This window comes from Haemaphysalis longicornis, unplaced genomic scaffold (assembly GCF_048455015.1).
Source record: "Haemaphysalis longicornis isolate Haplotype H1 unplaced genomic scaffold, Haemaphysalis longicornis Haplotype H1 scaffold_1, whole genome shotgun sequence".
Lineage (NCBI taxonomy): Eukaryota > Metazoa > Arthropoda > Arachnida > Ixodida > Ixodidae > Haemaphysalis > Haemaphysalis longicornis.
Genome location: NW_027526203.1, coordinates 447,339,868 through 447,359,825, shown reverse-complemented (window position 1 = coordinate 447,359,825; position 19,958 = coordinate 447,339,868). Strand labels below are relative to the sequence as shown.

Genomic DNA, 19,958 nt, shown 5'->3' with positions numbered 1-19,958 from the left:
CTGCAGTTTCTGTGCTTATAGCCAGAAGCACTGCTGTTGTTAGTTCAGTCCTGTGGTGGTCAGCTATACAGACTTCATTAGCGGGTTTCATTGTGGATACGGGGAGGTGTCGGCACACCTGGTGTGAAACTGCCCAGCATTCTTATCTTCAAGGGCTTTGACTCAGGCAGTGCATCATGCTTTGTTGTATGTGGGGTGTGTATTGCGTGGTATTGGAGCTACGCAGATGGTTCTCTATATGTCAAGGGGGATGCGTTGTTTTCGGTCTTGTTGGGGTGGGAACATGTTCCCCAACCAGGGTAGTTCGTCCAGTTTTGGTAAGTTTGAGGCAGGCCATCTGGGTGGCATTGTGGGTTTCTCATAATCCTTTTGGAGTCCAAGTTGCATTAATTTTTATGTAACTGTTTTGAGATGTATACCCAGTGCCATTTTATAAGCCTGACATTTATCTTCTCTTTTTCAGCATTTTTACTAACAGGTATAGTGCACCTTAAGTCATTCGACTGATCAGGATTACTTGGATTAAGTGTGTAGTGTCAGATTTTTTTTTTGAGGCCGTATTGGCAATGAAAGACCGACCTAGTGATGCTGACCAACTGCCGCAGAGTTTGTTGCAGAGAAAAGTAGTATGGAAGCCGAAGCTGTCCTTTGGGATGTTGAGGCCTAGAATTTGGAAGTGGGATACCTTAGGAACATGTCGACCATTTATGTGCAGGTCAGGATTCAGGACTGTGTGTCCTTGTTTCTTTTAAGTTCATTTACATAGCATGAGGACGGTGCATTTTTAAAGGACACATCCTAGACCATGAGATTGCAGGTATTTTAGGCCATCTGTTTTGCTTCTTGGAGAGAATCTTGTTGGGTACGTGCCTGTTCAACCCATGAAGGTCCGCATGGTCTGCACACATTGCACGCTTATTGAGATATGGAATGTGTTAAATGAGAGGTGGTAGATCCTTCATGGCAATGTTAAATAGCATGGATGATATTTAAGAGCATTGTGGGGTTCCCTTGAATATTACTGGAAAAGTGGGGGATTGAAGGTGTTTGATGCCCCTTCTCCCGATGCAGTCAGTGAGGAATGAGAATTCGCAGTTATGCCAGAGTTTGGTTAATCGAGGCCATCATGAATAGCATTGCGGGTGATTTTGTCAAAAGCTACCTTGATCCCAAGCAACCACAGACGTCCGTGGGACGTCCGAAATACAGCCGGACATCCAAGGCCCAGTTTGGACGGCCACTGTACGTCCATGTTTGGACGTACATTTTCGGACGTGGACATACAGAAACGGATGTACAAGTCCGGATGAAATCCGCCAACGGATGTAAAAAGTTACTATGAAGCATCAAATAATGTCGCAAATTGGATATAAAAGCAAAAACGAAAAAGCTACTGTGCTTTTCAATTAAAAAGATTTTGTACATCAACACCCTGGCTTATAGGTTGCAAGTTTTATCTGCATATTTTTAGTCTTAAGCCTAATTTTTTTAATTTTTTTGAAGCACTTCACTAACTCCAACGATGATCTCTTTGGGGAAGGATATATAAGAATTGAGAACCGCTAACGAAACATGTTCACTGTGTTCATGTATGCCGCCTGCCCGTTACCCAGGTAGCACAGAATGTCTAGAAAACGTCATATTTATGGAGGAAACGTCAGAAAGGGATTTCAGACAGGAAAAGATGGCTTCTAGAAGTCAATCATTGCAAGGATAATATCCCTCAGACAATGACGTCTTTAAAACGTATTTCTGATAACTGCTGCTAGCAGTTCTTCCTCTAGCCTTCTTGTAGCCGGCCGTACAGTCCCGCGCTTGGGCGCGCGCTGGTTTGAGAGTAATCAGGTTTGGCGCCAACGGTATGGCCTGATGTGACTCCATGGACTGGGAAAACAGTGGCTTTCCTCTCTGCCTCTACCGCAGCGTTCGCATGAGCTTGGGCGCGCGCTGGGTTGAAGAGTAATCATTTTGGCGCCAACCCCAACGGTCAGTTTGCGGCTGGGCGCCGATCTTCGAGCTTCTTTGTGTAGCCCTCATTTTTGTAAGTATTTGCTATTTGTGCCGTTTTCATTGGTCACATATTGTTCCGCCCGTTGATACCGCCGCGCTGTGACATGTCTCTGATGTATTTGTGACAGTGATTCTGAAAAAAGCTTTATTTCCAGCCACAAGCGCCCGTTAAGTTGTCTTGATGTGTGCAGTTTCGCGATGTTGTCAAACACGAGTGTTGTATACGTAATACCGTGGTTAGTTTTAAGCGAGAAGTATTTGGTTAAGCAGCTGCTCGTGGAATATATTGTTGGCATTGTAACATTTATTAAATGTTTTGGTTTACTTGCGCGACAACTTGTGCTGCATCTTGGCATCCTTGGTCGGAAATGCTGAGCTGCGCTTTCACCGTCATTTTTAAGAAAGCCGGCGTCAAAATTTTGCGGCATCTTTTTTGCACTAACCCAGGAGGGCCGTAGGCGAACAAGTGGGTTTGTTTCACTCCTTATGAGAGAATTCTGTCGTCCCATGCCATGACGCAGTGCCTGCCTGACAGGGCGTCGTGGGTGAACGTTTAGCCAGCCGCAGCGCCTGAGATATCCGTGTTTTGATGCCGATAAAGCTCTGCAAACCGCCTCCAACACGGGTGCCTCTGCTCGAAGCGGCACTGCGATTTTACTGGCGCCTGTTTATTTTTTTTTCGCAGCAATTAATATCAACGTATTGCCGCAATTAAAACCTACGTAGGTTCAAATCGCGATCTGTTTCGGAGCCGACCCGACTGTTGCCATCGCAACATGCCGCCCCAACCAGATGATAGACGTGGTAATCGTCGCAAGATGTTAAATCCTGCTTAGAGATAAGGCTCTTTCGGCAATGTTAAATTAAAGTAGTGCAAAAATGTCGCGCGATGGTTAGTTTTGCATATTTTAAGCAAATTTTAAAATATATCAGCTTGAAACATGAATTCTTGGGAGTGGATATTCGGCCGGCAGCCAGCCTACCCGCGCGAGCGGAAGTTTGCCGGCCCGGCAGTCTCCCCTTATTGGCTTGCTGCGGTCAGATGATTAGTGCCGGCATGCTGTATGAGAACGCGCTTTGCCGGCAGACAGCTGGAGAGTTTTCTTTCGCAAGCTGCCGTGAAGCGAAGAGTGCCAGTCTTCCGCGCTGTAAGCTGTTATTAGCCGGCAGCTTTCTTGGCAGTTTTCTGTCGAAGCTGCCTAATTATTTGCCGGCTCCTTGCCTTAGCCGCGACACATCGATGTTCCGTTAGGTGAAGGGTGCATGCCTTTTGCGCTAGGATAATTATTTGCCGGCAGCTTGGTTTAACTAAAGGTCATATTCTAGGCCCGATTTTAACGCACTGTGGCGGCGCAAATAACCGAAATAAGCCACCCGGCCGTGCTCTCACGGCAAATAATTATTCTGACACGAAATGCCGGCACTCTTTGCTCGCGAAGGACAACTTCCGTGACAGTACGACCACGTGGGGTATTTCGGTCATTTGCGCCGTCACAGAGCTTTTAAAATGGACCTAGAATAGGACCTTTACTTAAACCAAGCTGCCGGCAAATAATTTCCTAGCCCAAAAGGCCTGTACCCTTCACCTGACGGAAGATCGCTGTGCCGTGGCTCAGCGAAGCAGCTGGCAAATAATTAGGCAGCTCGCGACAGAAAACTCGGGCCAGAAAAACAAGCTTGTGCCACCTCGTCAGAGGTTAGTCAATAGGTAGTCAACTCCTTTTTGGGCTGTGAAGCCTGCAGTGTTGAATGAAATAGCACCATGCTTGCTGCTTCGGCTTGCCCTGGTTCAACTTTTTATTATCTTATTGCAACTGCTCAGTTTAGTTATATTTATGTGGTACGTACAATAGGCCGTAAAAAAGGGATGTTCTTTGATATATGCGTGCGTGTACAACTCTTTTTAAGAGGCTGTGAGAGCGAATATGCAAACACGAGGAGCCACGGACGCAGAAATGAAGACAGTCATCATGATCCAGCTCAAGAATGCAAAGGCGCGAACGTAAGACCCACATTGACTAACACATAACAGGGTATTTTAAACGGATTACACACCTAGGGTTTTTATTGGCTTTTTTTCTGCAGTTCATCCAGACAACCTGAACAGCTGGAGGTACGACCAGTACAGCACAGCTAATTAAGGAAAGTGCAAGAAATGGGAAAGGCGTCGTCGACAGAAAGGTCACAGAGGATTTGCCCCTCATCAGCGCAGACAAGAGGACCCCATTATCTGTTGTGGTTGCTGAGGGTTTTTTTTTTTTCAAGCATGTATGAACCATCACTATTGATGAAACGTTTTGGCATTTAGGATAGGTTTACTACTACTGGTGATATTTGCTAGTCGTGCCGCACATGGCTTTTTATTTGTTTCGAAAAATTGTGCATTGTTTTCTTTTTTTTCAACCATGTGTATTGAAGAAAAGCTTTTGCATTTAAGATATGTTCACTCCCGCTGGTGATGCTTTGTTAGTCATGCTGCACGTGGCTTTTTATTTGGAAGAAAGTATTTAACACATTTTGTGGTACATTTTTACAATGTGATCTTTCAGATAAACGCAGTTCAATTGTTTCACTTTCCTAAGTGACTATCATTTTTTGTAGAACAAGTTGTCCTTGCATCTTATTGTTTAAGTTTAAAAACAAATGTACAAAGTTGTGGACCTGATGGTACAATTTTCTTCTATTTATATTTTTTCGTGAAAGTTTTATTTGTACTGCATACTTGCTTTCAAATAGTCATACACAACTGTACAAGTTGTGGACGTGATGGTGAGAGTTTCTCGCGTGTGCCTTTTTTGTAGTGTTTTATTTGTGCTGCATTCGTACCTTCCAATATCCATAAGCAAGTTCACAGAGTTATGGACCTGATTTTACAAGTTTCTTGCATTGATTTATTTTGTTTTTGTTTTCAGAGTTCTGTTTGCCCTCCATCCTTTGTTTAAAAATAAGAAAGTGTAGAGTTCTGGACTTGTTGATACAAGTTTGTTGCATTGCTCTTATCTTGTTAAGTGTTTTATTTGGACGTTTTTATATAAGATGCTTCTGGCAGGTGGAAAGGACGCTTTCACCGCAATGTTTTCTAAATTGTAATGGTATTTTTCTCCTCAGTACATTACCCCCATTGCTTGGTCTCAATAAAATGTTTGCTCGAGTCAAATGGCTTTTAATTCCAAATGCATGCAGCAAAGCCGCTGCATTCGCCCGCAGCATTACCTCCGGGGGAGGGGGGTATGGCAGGGGGGTTCATAAAGCCGTATTTCATACGTCTAAAAAGCGGCTCTAAATATCTCAAGAAAGGGATTCTTAGCATCTTTCTAAAGCCCTTTGCTAGACCAGAATTATCAGAACGTCTTCTAACCATCTAAAATACGGATTGAAAAGTCGCATTGACAGACTTAAACAGCTCTTGTAAAATCCAACTTCTAAACCGATTTTTGAGGATGTTTTAAAGAGAGTAAATAAATCGTCTAGAAATAGTAATACCCGCTGGACATTAGACGTGATTTAAGACCTTTCGAAAACGTCGCGAATGCGTGATCGGATTGTCTGGGATGTTTGCAAGCCGTTTCTTTCGTCCTGAAAAATCGCGGTAGTAGAAGTATTTAAGCTCTTTTGTGCTACCTGGGTAGTGCGTTAGCCTTGCGCGGTGTACTGTACTATTCGTTGTAACAACATTAGCTTCTCGTTATGTGATTTTGGAAATTTTTGCTGAACATCCAAAATACCGCCAGTTTCGGACGTCCGACTGGACGTACGAAAGTGTTAAAACCGGACGTCCAACGGACGTACATAGTACGCGTCCATCGGCCCTGAAACGGACGTCATACGGACGTCTGCTGGAGCCGGAATGGACGTACAGCGGACGTCCGTCGGCCGTCCGGTGGTTGCTTGGGATGTTGAAAGGCAAAGTTAATTTCTTGATTTCATTATTAGGGTTGTGTATGATGTCTTTTATTGAATCGGAGCAAGATGTTCTGTGTTAATTGCAGCCAGAAGCTAGCTGTACACAATGTCAGGAAAGTTGTTATTCTCTTCTGTGTGGGGAGTGGTTAATTATGAACTAGGTGTTCAAAAACCACGCTGATCCGTGATATTGAGCGAAGGTTTTTAGGGTGAGTGGCTTTCTGGTCTTGAAATCAGTGTTATGTCAGCATGATTCCAGTGAAAGGAGGGGGCAGTGCCTGCTAGCCAGTGTTGGTTGATGTACAGTGGAGAAGTTTCCCAGGGTGATCTAATCCAGATTGCAAATATGCAGTTTGGCCATTGCAAAAGTTTGTCCATGACGAGATTGGCTTGATCAGTGTACGGTGGGGCCTTGTTGTGGGTGGCGGTCAGCTTTAATTAAATGGGGGTAGTTCCTTGAGCCTTGCATCCTCTGTTTCTTGGTAGTTGTGTGTAAGCCGTTGAAGCTGGTGTGTTGTAGTTTGCTTGAATGTACCAGTTCCCATAAGATGGCCAGTTCGTAACTGTGTTTATAGTAATTTATTGCAAAATTGTGTCCAGTTTTGCAGACTTAGTTGTTGTGTGTGTGCTACAGCTAGCTTCTGCACTGAACTTAGTGATGCGAATCTTGAATACGTAGTGTTTTTCCACCTATCGCGTATACGACCCAGCAAGCATCCCAGAGGTGGAGAAGGGGTGCATCTACTGCGGGGTTATCAGCAGTGAGAGTCAATTCTTTTGGGTGTTGTTTGAGTAGTTTGAAGTTCTTGAACCGTGCTGTATTAGAACTTAAACAGACAAGGGAAGAGCATACAAAGACGGAATGATGCGTCTGTTTACGTTTTAATACAGCGCAGTTCAAGAGTTGAAATTTGATGATACTGTGCTCCCCAGTGTCATGTAGCTTGATTCTTTGATATGTTATGCATGGGCATCAAGACGGCGGTCGTGTCACCTCATACGCTGCTGCCAACACAGGAAGGAGCTAGGGGTATTGTAAAGATGCAGCCTGTTTTTTTTTTTTTTTTTTTGATCGGGCTGTGCCCTTTTATTATTCTACCGGATAATCGACATTCACATTATCTGATCCAGATTATCTGGTCCAATAAAAAAAGGGCGCAGCCCGATGCAACCTAACGAAATCAGCTGCATCTTTACAATAAGTTGGTTGGTATTGAAGAAAAAGCAAACAAATAGAAGCAAAACAAAAACAACTGACGAGAAAGACGGATGAGAATGGCCGTCCGTTCGTTTTTTGTCGTCCGTTTTTTTTTTACGCCCTTTAATATATTTTTTAACACAGTCATTCTTGCCCTTTACTGCACATCACAGGTGTGTAGCGGGAAAACCTGCCGCAGTCAACGGTAACCACACGCAAGCGCTTGCGCGAGCGCCACACCCGCGAGCGCCACAGCAGTTGTGCCACCATGGAGGAAAAAAAAAAGTTTAGGAGGGAGCGTCACGTGACTATTGTGAAGCCTAGTCATAAAAAATAAAAAGGAAAAACTGATGGGAGATGCCCCACCTCACGTGACAGGCACGCGGTAGTTCTTTGCGCCTCATGCGGCCGCCCGCCTGCCCGCGCTGTGGTGCGTCGTTCCGTTAGCCCGCGTTCTGCCTGCGACGCGAGGCGGAAAATGATTTGCCCTTCCCGCGCCCGCACCCAGCATCAGTGGTTCTGCACCTTTTGTTTTCTAACGCACTGAAGGAGACAGCAACGCAAAACAGACGTCGTCACGACAATTATGGCACGTACAACGTGCCACCCCATGAAACACAAGTTGTCTTGAAGACGTCTTGAAACAGCCTGAAACAGCTAAAATCGTCTACCTCTACGTGAAGACATCTTGTAAACGTTTACCGCTAGCAGTTTTGATAAAGTTTATTTGTAAACGTGTAAAAGATGTCTTGCTGAGAACAACACAAGCTTATGCTACAGCAAGAGGTTTTAAAAACGTCTCTTGAGAGAGGTTTATCTGGAGACATGGTAAAGAAGTGTTACCCGAGCCTATTTGTTTTTTATGCGTCTTGACACTTTGAAAACCACTCATGATAAATTTACTAGAAATGCCTTCCTTGACATTTGTGCTTAAATAAGTCTGAACACGCCTTATCTCAAACATGCTCTACACTTCTATAGTAAAAAATCCCGACATCTAACTTCAGCAAGAAATCACCTACATTTTCTGTCTCTACTATGCTTTTTTAAAAACATCCAAGCCAGATTCTTTCTTTTTGATCCATTTTACCCGCCGTGGATCTTCAAATCTGCCGATTGAATGAAATCATTGCAGCTATTTTTCAGGTTTAGGCCTTGATTGTTGTAAATTGTGCTGCTAAAACCACATTACTTTTAATTTGCGCTATCTCTGGTCCTCCTCGCAATTCATGAATTGCACCGTATGCAGTACTGTGAGGGCTGGGCGTGAAGGCTGGGGCCTTCAGGTGGCATGGCGAGACGAATGGGAGTTATTTAAAGGAAAACATTTATTTGAACATTATACAACACGATTGACCACACCGGAGGCAGGCACAAATGAAGCACAAACAAGGAAGCGTGTCCCAGACCTCGCATGGGCCTGGAGCTGCGTGGCGTAATGGCACTGAAGGTGACGCTAGTGATCACCCAATGACTACAGCACATGTGGCTGGCTGCTCGCACCCCGCCCCACTTTGGTTGACCACGTCTCGCGGACAGTAATATCCGCACATTGTCCACAACAGGCACAACACTCATACACGCGGGGGAAACACTGCCGCACGCTTCACTCGTGCACCAAGTCATCTAGGTTCATGGCTAGACAGCCAATAAATTAATCGCATTGTACCGTTTAAGCTGTGGCTGCACTGACTGCAGAGGTGAGTCTACACTGTCCTGCTTCCTTGCACTGGCAGTTTCATGCACACTGAAGCGTGGTAAGGACCTTAGCCTTGGCTTCGAGGTTCGTGAAAGGCGTGCCAGTTGACCTTGGACAGGAGGTTGCCGACACCCTCTCAAATGGAGTGCAGCTCCATTTGAGAGGGTGTCGGCAACCTCCTGTCCTGTGGCACACAGTATGCCACAATTGCTACGCAGGAAGTCCTTGCTCGTTTTGTAGCCAAATGCTGAATGGTCGATGCTGCTGCCAAACTTTCGGGCATGGGCTTTGTCCAGCTGAAGTACATCGATGCCACTCACGAAGTGGTCAGCCAGGTGCGGCACAAGTTGTCCTTGGTCTCTTATGGTACCACAGATGGCTCGAGTTGGGCGTTGGCTGCTGCACAGATCGCGGCTGGTTGGCGCTGTTAACGGGCTTGGAACCTGTAGGTGGCTGGCTCACGAGCATTTTTTACTTTTTCTGTCCATGGATAAAGTTTTCGGCATGCTTGGCTTGCTGTTGGCTGGGCTGAAAGTAGTTGGCAGGTGGTTCACCGACTGTATGAACTGTTTCTGGCTGTTGAAGAAATTCTGTATGTGCTTGACTTCCTTTGTGAGAACTGGCCTGTCAGAACTTGGTTTCGCCACCCACCCGCGTCAAGCGTACGGCATCCGGGAGGCTCAGAAGGAAGCGGAGGGGGCCACAGAAGCCGTACTGTTTGAATGGAATCTCCTGGCCTTTACTCGTTTTGAATTCGCACAGAAGCTGTAGAGTTAGCGGTTGTTTGGCTGCGATGAGCAAGGCACGGATGATGGCTTTGATTGTAGCTCGATTACATTCCCCTTTGAAAGCCATGGTTCACTACGGCCCTGAGTTTTCAGGAACTGCTTTCCTTCTGCATCGTACCGGTATGAGCTCCGACTGTAGGGCAACGCGCTAGCAGGTAAACACGGAGCTTCATATCAGTGATATGGTCAAGATCATCGCTGTGGCAAGCAAAAACAGCTCTGTGTTCGGCCAATGTACCTTTTATAACTGCGTACTGGCTGGGAGTGGGCTGGCTGCGAAGCGGGACGATGGAATATTGGGGTGATGGCGCGCGAACACCGCGTCGGATGCGCCTGTCGTTTTTTTTAACAAAGCACCTGCGCTACACATATATTTGTAGTGCAGGTCTTATCTTAAAAAGAAAACGAGAGGCTAAAGTAACGTAAATTATGTTATAACGTAAGTGCATAAATTCGATGCAAACTGCACAGAATGAGCTCCATTGGCCTTACACTGGAAGCTGCTGTACGGGCGTAGAATGCTTATAAGCCAAAAATTTTCTTTTGCATTTGGGACAAGAACAACTAAATGAAAAAATCTCATTCTTGCTGCAGAACTGTGACCTTCCCAAGAGAAAATAGTAGTTGGTACCACTGTTTTATGGTTAAATTCCCAGCTGGAACTAGCTGGTACCAGTTGGGACCAGCAAGGACCAGCTGGGCCCAAATGGGAATTTAACCATACACCACCTGGGACCAGTTACATTTTCTCTTGGGTTACCTTCGTAGTCGAGGTATGGCGATGGTCCCGGGGACGTGGGCTGGTCACAATCGGGTACACCGTGGTTCACCTGAGGTGGCTCTATGTATACATGTCGCAGGGCTGCCTGGAGGGCTTGGAGCTGGGCGTGCCTGCTGCCTGTTTCGGGCAAAGGTTCTGCGCCTGGGGAGCCCCGTGTGCGGACGTGTCGGATCGCGAGCACCGCAGGTGCTTGCGCTAGGCGAGGGCTTTTCACTGCTCGGCCCATAAGGTAGTGCTGGTAGCCCGCACATGCCTGGTAATGGAGAGGGCTCATTGGTGTGAGTACCCCCTGCCCTTGCCAGCAGCTGGTTCACTCCCTGTGAGATGCACGCGATGTGGACCAGATGGGTTGGTTCATAGCCATTTGCGGCACTGTTGCGGCAATGGCAAAACTTACGTAAAACACCTCTCTGTGGTTATACCATGCACACACAGGCTCTCCATCGTGGGCGTCAGACTTGGACTGCGATATGCGAAGGCCCTGCACGCGAGGCTGGGCGCTTGGTCGCCGCATCAACGGCCTCCTGGGATGCTGCAGAGGCGCCTGCCAGCTGGCCCCCTCTCTGCCTTCTCGACGTTGTCCAGGAGGCGCATAGGTACGATGCTCCTTTGGTGCGCTCCAGTTAGTGAGGCTCACCAACCCCGTATTCGGAAAGCCAAATTACCGAATTACATAAGAAATTCTTTCGTAAGGGCCGTAAAAGGTAGCATGAGAGAAAGTCAGCGTGCATTTCAAAAGTCATCCATATGAGAATTCAGTGGCCTTGTCGAAGTGGAGCAGTGAGGTTCAGTTAATGCAGGAGGAACGAACCTTAGGGGGTTGTGGATAGACAAGCAAGTTGGCTGTAGGCGGTGGTCTTCGAGGGGCTGGGGGATCGTGTTAACGGTGCCAGTTGAGAGTAAGCGTATTGTAGAGGGGTTGGCTGGAAGGCGAAGTGTTGCTCTGTATACCCTGCGCTGTAAAGCTTGATTGATTGTATCGCTTAACGCGCCGACGCAACGCGGCGACGAGGCGCGTTTTTTAGGTGCGGAGCATCTTAGGACCTCACAATGTCCGTCCGCGTCCGTGCGCATAACATTTAAAATCGCAAAAAAATCACACAGGCACCGGCAGGATTCGAGCCTGTGTTTAGTAGACCAGACAGAGGTAATGTCAGTCGTCTTACCCATTGGGCTACGACCGTGAGTTAGTACCCGAGAGCCAAACGGCTTACCCCCTCGCCTGTAAGGGTGCGGAGTATACCTTTGGACCTCCCAGTGTCCGTCCGCGTCAATCCGTGCACACACCATCATTAAGCGAAAATCTGTGCGGAAACTATCTAAAATAGTACAAAAGCACTCCAAAACACTCCAAAACAGGCACTAACATAATCTAGCAACGAGATTGGATTGGATTGGAAAACATTTATTGAGCATAAAAGTGGGTGGCTTTCTCAGTTCAGATAGCCGCCAGCTAGCGCAGCTGCTTGGGCGCGAGTGATGAGGCGTTCTTGGTCCTCGCACCGTGAGCTGGCCAGCTCGTGCTCCCACTGCTCAGGGGATGGGGAAGGGAGGGGGTTTGGCGCGTAGGGGCACTCCCACACCAGGTGGTAGGTAGTGTTTGGGACGGAGCAAGAAGGGCAGTTGTAGGGGTAAGTGGAGGAAGAGATGTAGTGGAGTATCGTGGTGTTGTAGAATGTGTTGGTCTGCAGTCGACGCCAAATGCGAGCCGCCTGTGTGCTGAGGGATGGGTGAGGAGGAGGGTATTGAAGCCGCAGTTGGCGATAATGATACAAGATTTCAGTGTATCGTGGAGAGACCGGGGGATAGATGGAGGGTTCGGAAAGGTCCTCTTCCGTCGACGAAAACGCCCGGAATGTAAGAGCGCGGACAGCGGCGTGTGCCGCCTCGTTTCCCTCGAGGGAAGGGCCTGGTGTCCATACGAGAAAACGCGCAAAAGTACCGGTGTAGTCAGGTTAATTGTGATCAAGTTGTAATACACAGTGACTGCATCGAACTACGCTTAATGGCGCTACGCGGAAACACGAGATGGCGCCGCGGTGTACCGCGTATGTAAGCGGGTTCTGAAAATTCCATACCCTCTTCCCGCCATGGACGGAAACGAACGTAAGACGCGTCACGCTGATGCTAACGTCTACGAAGACAACGAGCTTCCCCGAATACGAAACCGCGGCAAGCGGAGGCAAAGTGACTAAAATCGAATGACGGTCGGGGCGCAAATCGGATTTCACTCGGGGTGCAACTTGGATGTCACGGTCCCCGTACTCCGCACCCTCGCCATTATCCACGGAGTTGAGATGCTGCCATTGTTTTTATCGTGCGCCTAACGTGCGCCGAAATCTCGTACACACGGGTGTTTTTGCTTTTCGCCTCCATCAGAAAAGCGGCCGCCGCGGCCGGGAATCGAAGCCGCGACCTCGTAGAAGTATGACTGAAAGTCTATAAAACTAATTTCATGTAATCTGTGGTGCCTAAGGATGCTTATCGGCCTGCTCCCTTCCCTACTATGGAGCTGTAATAAACCGGGTCGCCAGCCCGCAGCTGCTTCCGTTCCTGACTGCTGCATATGTGTAACTTTGGCTTTTTCTTCTTGTTCTTCTTTTTTTTTTAAGATGTTGCATTCACTTAGCTTCAGCGCGCTGGCCTTGTTCGACAAGTCAGGGCACCTCTTTGAAGTTCCAAACCCGAAGCGCGTCCAAGCCTGCCCGTGTTCTGTACAAGCTTGCAATCCTTCGCGCCGCCAAAACATGACCATCTCGCCATGTCACTCATGCTCCTTGCTTCAATTGCGAAAATAAAAGAGTTTTCTAAATATTTTCTGCCTCTATCAAGGCTCCTGAGCTCGCTGGCTACGCCAGCTTGAGCACAGTGGCGTGCATGTACAGAATTGAAAAGAAAAAAAAATTAAAAATATGAATATAAAAGGGAATTTGGATCGGAAACTACGCTTTAGAACAAACTCTCACTCACTAAGATCTCTGAATACGAATAAATAACATCACATGAAAACTCACGTCGAAGAGAAAACTTACACACGTGATGTGAACGTTTCCCTCAAGAGGTCTAACATTACGCTGCACGCAAGGGAGCAAATTCTGACTTTTCTAGGCCAACCTCTCCAATAAACATATTTCTCTCTCTCTTTCTCTCTCGGGTGCAAGGACTGACACCCTTCTGCGGGGCTTATACTTCCACAGTTCCAGTGAAAAGTTTAACTAAAGAACGCTTGAAAAGACCCCCTTTATCAGCAAAAGATTTGCCCGATATCATGAAAGTTCTCACCCTTCGAGCCGAAGTATTGTGCACTATATATGGTCAAAACACGGCAAGTTTGCTGAAAGGTCCGCGGATTTCTAAATTACTGTCTCCGTTAATTAATTACGCGAAACTCGGTAATGCGTGGCTAATTACAGCTTCGCAGGCTTGTGGATGTGAAGGGGCGTATATTTTGAGCGTCCCGAATATCTTTGGCCTGAACGGGCGTTGTCTAACCATTCTGAAGGCACCAAAAGGCGCAAGAAAGGCGCTAAGAGGCACGATTTGCGTCGCCGTTATCAAGAAAATCTTTTGCTGATAAGGGGGGTCTTTTCAAGCGTTCGTTAGCGAAACTTTTCCCTCATAGGGTGTAGGTATAGCCCTGCAAAAGAGAGTCAGCACGTACACCCTCAAGGTAGTCAATGTTTACACCTTTTCGCGCAGCCTAATGTTACACCGTGGTTACACCTTCGAGTGAAAAGTTTTGCTAAAGAATGCTTGAAAATACCCCCCTTATCAGCAAAAGATTTCCCTGATAACGGCGACGCAAATCGTGCCTCTTGGCGCCTTCCTTGCCCTTTTCGGCGCCGTCTGAATGGTTAGAAAGCGCCCGTTGAGGCAAAGACAAAGACTGCATGCGGGCTGAGTTGAGACGTACGCGTTTCGTCCCCATTAGTACACCCGTGGCTAGTAGCGCTAGTTCTGAAGCTTTCAGCCTTAGCTTGACCAGGCAAATTACTCACGTGTTTATATCCACACGCATTAGGGAACATTACTATAGAGCCATTTAATGGCGGAGTCTGTCCGTGAGAGGGCGTCTCTCTGCGCCAATGACGTGTGGAGGTTAGATGGCGGTATACAGTGGCCGGCAGATTTCGTCGTCTTGTCAGAGATTGAGCCCCGCGCATAAGCCGTAAGCCGGATTCAGTACCTTTTCAGCAATTTTTTTCGCTTTTGTTCCTTTCTCTTTCATTTCTTTTACTAGGTCTGTTATCGCATTACTGTTTCTTTATACTTAATTCAGTACATGTATTTCTATCGTCGAATAGGACTCCTCTGGTTTGAAGCGAAAATATGGCCGTATGTGAACATTATTTGTTTGCCGCTGTGCTTTCGGTGCCTCTGATTAGTGCTGAACGCTTTGGTGAGTGGAGCAAGGGAGGACAACAATCGTGAATCATTTTATGCATTTTTATTGACCACGAAGGAAATATATTCTCTGCCAGGGCACACCAGCTTTCGAGATGAAGGAGCCCGCTGGCCAAGCAAGTAGGCGGGAGGCATAACCAAACGTCTTTTTACTCTTGGCAGCGTCAACAGACACTGACGCCGCCATCACTACGAACACCGGAACGCGCGCACACTGTTTATTTCCGGTTAGTTTGAAGCAAACGTCCCACTGGGGGTGAAAACTCAGTCGGGGTTCCCCACAGGCTCACATCCTTCGCACAGGTAATGCACCACTCTGGCAGGGCTGCTAGGCTCCTCTGTGACGATCTGCTTGGGGCTTAGCGTCACTGAGGCGCTTTGCGACAGTTTTTCGCATTGCCACCATGCATAATCGAGCCCTTCACTGCACATTTACGTACAACACTTGTCGATGCTGAATCGCTAATCTTTGAGCAGCCACATCTGATAACACTCTGGTATGGCACGCCATGGTTTATCTGGACACAAATTGGTGCAGTTAGAGCCACTGAGGAAACTAAACAGTACGCCGAGTATTACACTCAACTCTACGAGTGACGACAAGAACGGTCAGACTTCTGTCCGCATGCTACTTTGCCGGCGGCTACGCCGAACTCCCATGTACAAGTTACACACAGCAGTCCGTTTACCTTTTAAATGCAGAGCATTTCTTTAACTCACGATGTCACCCGTTCGAGTTGTCCGTAGTAGTCCGCACCCCTCCCCCTACACTATATAAAAAAATAATACTTACCGGCGCCAGGTTTCGATCCCACGACCCTGCGGGCGGAACGCTAGGTACATGGTGCTCTACCCACTGCGCCACAAAGCCGACACAGAATGGAGGGCTACGAACGCGCCTTATATCCTTGACTCATTCAAACTACGTCAAGAAGCTGCTGATACAGCAGCAGCAAGAACAAGAACAACTTCAACAATGACGTCTCCCATCGACTCCCTCGAATGGGGGGGACTAACTCAACAAGAGGCATCTAGACGTCGACGACGCAACAACAACAGCCAGAGAAGAAAAGAGAGAGAAGAGAAGAGAAGAATAATAATCATACCCACCTGCTAATAAATGATGTCACGTGACCACGTAATTACGTCTCCTCATTTAATTACAATACAACAACCAACAGCAACAAGTGCAACAACATTAACGTAACGCAAACTACTTAACGTCGTGCGCCCCCGCAAATGCTCTGCATTTGATCGTGCCCTCGCGAGGGGGATGTTTAGTTTCCGGCCGCAGCAAGAACCAGGCGACCTCCTGCGCAGACATTTTTTCGCCGTCCGGGGCCAAATCCTGGGAGGACACGTTGCCTAGAATGAACACTTTCACACCAGCCAGAGGACAAAGTACCCGAGTAAGAACTTCGCTTCATGAACGGTGCGACGTTCACACGGGGTCAAGGACTGTCCCTAACCGCACTCCTATAGCGAATCATTTCTGGAAATATGCTCACTAGGAGTGCGAACTTGTTCGCTCTTTTTTTTTTCTCTCCCAACTTTAATGAGCGCCATTATGACAACTAGGATTTGCTAAAATACTGTTCGAAACGAGATACAAGAGACAGACACAGTACTTGATGTCGCTCGAGCCGACAGAGCCAGCGAGCCGCATCGACTGTGTACAAACGACAAAGGCAGTACTCCGGTTGCGAACAGGGTTTAATTCCAAGACAGGCGCAGCGACGGACAGCTCGACTCGAACGGCATCCGTGAAGGCTCGATGACGGCACCGTCCTCCAAGGTTACCACCAGGACGCATAGATAGGAGGCAGTCTGCATCAAGAGGAAAATCACGTTAAAAATGTTACGTTTAGGGAGATCACCATTCCTTACCTATTGCAAACAGGGTTTAATTATTTCAAGACAGGCGCAGCCATGTACAGCTCGACTCGAACGGCATTCTGGACGTCTCGATGACGGCCCCGTCCTGCTCGGCGATGGCTGGTACGCATAGGCAGGAGGCGGTCTGGAACAAAAGGCAAAGCACGTTAGAAATGTTGTAATTTCGAAGTTAATCACGGCTTACTGAATGCGGGGACCATAATTATGCCTGGCAGGAACGGGAAGGGACGCTGGAAGGCAAAGTAACAGACGAACAGCGACAGAACCACTTTTATTACCAGAAAACACCTCTGTACAAAACACGCGTCGTCGAGCTCAGTAGATAGGACAGATGGAGACGTGTACCTGCCTAGCCAGAAGAGTAGTGCATGTTTGCGGGAAGGAGCAAGTGCAATAAGACACGACGCAAGGGTCAGGGAAAGGGGAGGGCGGAGGCGGTGCCGGACGCGAACCTGAAAAGGAACCAAGGACAGCAATTCCATCACTCGCCTTTGCCACGACCCCAATTTGGAGCCGCGGACCGCAGAGCTGCGTTCCGTGCTTCAGTGATGCTCGTTGAAGGTGGCGACTGTATTCCGAACGCCGCGCGAACCGAGGACGTGCGAGCGGAAGGCATTATCGAAGTGCATATACCTCGGCTACCGCGGCGTTCGGAAAGGAAGACCGACTATCACCACAACCTAACGGGGCTTCCGAGCTGAGTCCGACGCTAGAGGCAGTGGCGAAGGGCTCCAACACCGCCACTGCGCCGCTGTCCCGAAAGCTACAGCCTAACGCGCACCGCAAAGCTTTGGCGACAGTCGGAATCCCTTCGTCGCGACGGCACAGGAAACGTCCGGCTCCGAGGCTAATATGCGCTCGGTTAGGAAAATTCAAATACGCAAACGTTCAGCGTCGCGAAAAAAATTATACGAAAGCCGGTTTCGTGGGCACGCCGCACGTCGCACCGGGCCTTCAGCCACGGAACTCACCACTTGGAAGAGTCGTCGGTGAAGACTGTGAAGCAGCATACCGTGGAGGAAGTCCGTGAGGCCCTCGTGGGTATTCGCTTGTCCGAGCGAGCCGGTTGGGAGCGGGGATGGCACAGGCACAACGAAAAACGACTGAAGGAAACGAAAACGACAACACTTATGGCATTAAACACCTCTTAGCGCGAACCAAACTTCCCCAATAGACAGTGTATCGCGTGGAAAAAAACTCACTTGTCCATCGTCGCCGTCACCGCGCCGCCAGCTATACTCTCTGCGCCCGATGCGCAACAGGCAGGCAAGATGGCGTACCCCTTGTTCTAAAACGCGCTTATCCTGGCATTACAGAGCGCTGCTATTGGTCGGCTACCGCCTACCCTTCCACTCTTTCACATCGATATCGTCTTCCAGAACATTTTGCCAGTTGTAAAACAAAATGAAAAAGTTATCGCATCAAGTCGCAGCCGCGCGGCCACCGGAGCATGCATGACAAGGCATTTTATGCTGTGTCACGGAGCAAGATAACCTTTTTGCTTGGTGGTTCTTTATGTCGGCTAGGGGCTTCGGCTGGCGCGATTGCACGGTCCTATCGATCATGCGGCCGTTACCGGCCGTCTTCCGCGGCTTTTGAAACCGAATAAAAAACGCCACGTCTTGAAGAAACAGTCGACTGCGCGGGAACACAAATGCTACTGCGTACGAGTCATTGATTGATTGATTGATTGATTGATTGATTGATTGATTGATTGATTGATTGATTGATTGTAAGGTTCAACGCGCCGACAAAATGAAGGCGATGAGGCGCGCCGTATAGTGGAGGGCTCCGGATTGATTTTGACCACCTGGGGATCTTTAACATGCGCCGAAATCTCGTATATACACGGGCGGTTTGGCTCTTCGTATCCACTAGAAAAGCGGCGGCTGCGGCCGGGACTCGAACCCGCGTCCCCGTTCTCAGCAGCACAACGCCTTAGCCACTGAGCCATCGCGGCGGGTGCGTACGAGTCGTGGCTGTAAGAAAATTAGTGCCCTTTCCACTCTGTGAAGAAAAATGACCTGCGAAGCTGGACGCAGTCCACGGAGTGCATGAAAGGAAACACGTTTGTTCGTAAATAGCGACTGAGCATACTTCCTAGCCAATTAGCTGAATGAAACTTGACCCAAGGTTCAGTCTCGCGGACAAGCTAGGAGCTGACTCCCGCTTCGTAGGCATCTCACTGTTCGTGTAACACACCAACCCAACCCGCTCGATCACTGAGAGGACACCGGACAAGTCGCATTGGGCCGTTTGACGTCCGCGTTTAAACCTCCCGCCAGCACAACGGAGGCGCCATCAGTAAGGACCGCGTGCACGCACCCCTCCCCCCAAGCCGTGCACGCCGGCAACCGGTTATGTGCGCGGGCTTAGAAGTGAAAGAAACCTGAACAAGTAATACTGCCCCACGTCGGCGTTTTAAGCGGGCAAGTTGCCCTTCATCCGGGAGGTATTCGCAGCTACTCGACGAGCTGGAACTAGAGGACGCAGTGCGGCGGTAGCGGCTTTCTATACATGGCGAAGTTGCGCAAAACAAACAAGGTCAAAGAAGAAACGACAAGAAAGTGCGCTTGTCCTTTCGTTTCTTATTTGCCCTCGTTTGTTTTTGCGCAACGTTGCCATCGATCGCCTCCAACTACCATGCCGGAGCACCGATAAGGCGAATGTATGCAAATGCGCACGCGATCGAAACCAAAGCTTTTCGCACCACCTATCAGCTGATGGGACACTCGTTACAGCGCTATGATGTAAAGGGAAGGTGGTGCGATAACTCCCAGCAGAATTCCGAACGCAATCGTCAAAGCACACCTGGCAAACACTACGCACCCGTAGGCCGCTCCGTGCTTGTGAATGTTTACAGCGGCGCGTTCGAGCAAAGCCGGCCGTGGTTCCAGCGGTAAAAACGTCAAATTCGGCTCGCAGCTCGTGAAGGTGCTTCATGAGCATGGGATCTACGTCTCGTGTCGCTTTGAACAGCGACAGTACTTCCACAATACGAGGGTGGGAGCGCAACGCTGGCGAAAAATCTCGTACGGCGCCTTGGCAACGCCACTCGCATGGAGGAAGAAAAAAGTTAGGAGACGGCGCCACCGGAGAAACGTGAAGCCTATGCATAAAAAGTAAAATCGAATGTCGGCCCAGGCGTCACTGCACCACGTGACCCCACCGCGCCACCGCCGTATGGGCCGCCGCGCACTCTTCAATTTCGTATGCTCGAAACTGCTCTGCGGCCCGTTGTCGCGAAGGCTGCTATATGTTGGTTTTTCTTCCCACGGT

The 19,958-nt window shown here is 48.5% G+C and overlaps 2 long non-coding RNA genes across 2 annotated transcripts in view; one reads left to right on the top strand and one right to left on the bottom strand.

The window, feature by feature from the left end:
- LOC144155938 (uncharacterized) overlaps positions 1–13,172 on the top strand; it is a 34,376-nt gene extending 21,204 nt beyond the window's left edge. The window contains exons 2-4 of the long non-coding RNA XR_013319672.1: positions 10,459–10,657; positions 10,815–10,975; positions 12,992–13,172. This is a non-coding gene — a long non-coding RNA (uncharacterized LOC144155938). The remainder of the gene's footprint in view (positions 1–10,458; positions 10,658–10,814; positions 10,976–12,991) is intronic.
- A 3,306-nt stretch (positions 13,173–16,478) lies between these two features.
- LOC144155936 (uncharacterized) lies at positions 16,479–18,798 on the bottom strand. The gene is made up of 5 exons (XR_013319671.1): positions 17,651–18,798; positions 17,025–17,131; positions 16,864–16,909; positions 16,671–16,803; positions 16,479–16,610 (listed from the first exon to the last, which is right to left on the bottom strand). It is a non-coding gene; the product is annotated as an uncharacterized LOC144155936 (long non-coding RNA).
- Positions 18,799–19,958: the final 1,160 nt, after the last annotated feature.